We start from the raw sequence: 2,358 nt of genomic DNA, 5'->3' as shown, positions 1-2,358 counted from the left end.
GCCCATAACCCAGAGGTAGGCAGATTGAAACTATCCTTTGCTATATGCATTTTTTTTTGTTCATTAAAGTAATCCAAAACTGGGATTGATATTTTAGCTTTTATTTTTACTTAAAGTACAATAACTTTTACCATTTTAATTTTTTTTAATAGTATATTGACAGTATTGTTTTCTTTCAAAAATCCAATTAATTTTCTTTACCCGATTATTAAAATGGTAATTGACAAAAACAAACTACATTGTCACCAGAAGAGCAATACAAAATGTACAAGTGATATATTAAAATCATCTTTCCAGCTTGAATTTCAATGATGCATTGGGGCAACGATTTTGTGAGAAACATCTTCACCCTTAAATAAAGATTTTCTTAATTCCTTACCTGTGTGCTAATTAGATATCACCTTGTTTTCACATTAAACAGACTTCCACATGAGAAAGCAGCAAGGATGCAGTGGCGTTAATGTTTCCTGGTGTCAACCTGTATTATTTCAGTAGATATTGAAATGAGGATGCATCTTGCTGCCTTTCCAATGAAGCAAGTTTAATTTAGTAATAGGTGAAAAACCATCACTACAAATATGTTAATCAGATACTTGGCTTTGTGGACACTTTTCAGAGAACAAATTAGTTAGCATAAAAATAAAGCCAGAAAATGAAGAGCTGTTTAATCACTCAATTGGATTTTTCTGCCAGCATATTTCTTTTTCTCTGCAACCCACTGCTAAATTGTGCTTCCTAGCTGTTTTTATAAAATCACTGAATCAAATCTAACTCTGATTACATCAGAGAAGGCCAGGTACCCTACACCATAAGAGGGGGTTTGCAATTTTGACTTGTCTACTTAAATATCACCAAAATCTGATCACAAGGTCAATTACGTCCCTGGGTGGGATTGAACCACCAACCTTTTGATTAATAGCTGAACACACTAACCGATTGCGCCACAGAGACACTTTGCAAAAAGTATATACTGACAAAGACTAATAAGCATTCATCTAGAACGTTTCCTAGAAAAACTTTAAAAAGTCAATAATCTGGAGAGTGTTTGTAAGATGTTTCTTCCAGCAACCAATGAAGAAACACATTGGTACTTTCGCATGATGAGTGAGTGCTTCAGGATCTCTTGCACTTACATGTGCAGCAGAGTACTGCAATGGAAGCATGCTGGGTCCATAACCCAGAGGTAGGCAGATTGAAACTATCCTTTGCTATATGCATTTTTTTTTGTTCATTAAAGTAATCCAAAACTGGGATTGATATTTTAGCTTTTATTTTTACTTAAAGTACAATAACTTTTACCATTTTAATTTGTTTTAATAGTATATTGACAGTATTGTTTTCTTTCAAAAATCCACTTAATTTTCTTTACCCTATTATTAAAATGGTAATTGACAAAAACAAACTACATTGTCACCAGAAGAGCAATACAAAATGTACAAGTGATATATTAAAATCATCTTTCCAGCTTGAATTTCAATGATGCATTGGGGCAACGATTTTGTGAGAAACATCTTCACCCTTAAATAAAGATTTTCTTAATTCCTTACCTGTGTGCTAATTAGATATCACCTTGTTTTCACATTAAACAGACTTCCACATGAGAAAGCAGCAAGGATGCAGTGGCGTTAATGTTTCCTGGTGTCAACCTGTATTATTTCAGTAGATATTGAAATGAGGATGCATCTTGCTGCCTTTCCAATGAAGCAAGTTTAATTTAGTAATAGGTGAAAAACCATCCCTACAAATATGTTAATCAGATACTTGGCTTTGTGGACACTTTTCAGAGAACAAATTAGTTAGCATAAAAATAAAGCCAGAAAATGAAGAGCTGTTTAATCACTCAATTGGATTTTTCTGCCAGCATTTTTCTTTTTCTCTGCAACCCACTGCTAAATTGTGCTTCCTAGCTGTTTTTATAAAATCACTGAATCAAATCTAACTCTGATTACATCAGAGAAGGCCAGGTACCCTACACCATAACAGGGGGTTTGAAATTTTGACTTGTCTACTTAAAGATCACCAAAATCTGATAACAAGGTCAATTAAGTCCCTGGGTGGGATTGAACCACCAACCTTTTGGTTAATAGCCTTACACACTAACTGATTGCGCCACCGCGACACTTTGCAAAAGTACATACTGACAAAGGCTAATAAGCATTCATCTAGAACGATTCCTAGAAACATTTTAAAAAGTCAATAATGTGGAGAGTTTTTGTATGATGTTTCTTCCATCAACCAATGAAGAAACACATTGGTACTTTCCCATGATGAGTGAGTGCTTCAGGATCTCTTGCACTTACATGTGCAGCAGAGTACTGTAATGGAAGCATGCTGGGTCCATAACCCAGAGGTAGGCAG

The sequence above is a fragment of the Pseudophryne corroboree genome, unplaced genomic scaffold (assembly GCF_028390025.1).
Source record: "Pseudophryne corroboree isolate aPseCor3 unplaced genomic scaffold, aPseCor3.hap2 scaffold_237, whole genome shotgun sequence".
Lineage (NCBI taxonomy): Eukaryota > Metazoa > Chordata > Amphibia > Anura > Myobatrachidae > Pseudophryne > Pseudophryne corroboree.
This window is presented reverse-complemented; position numbering follows the sequence as displayed.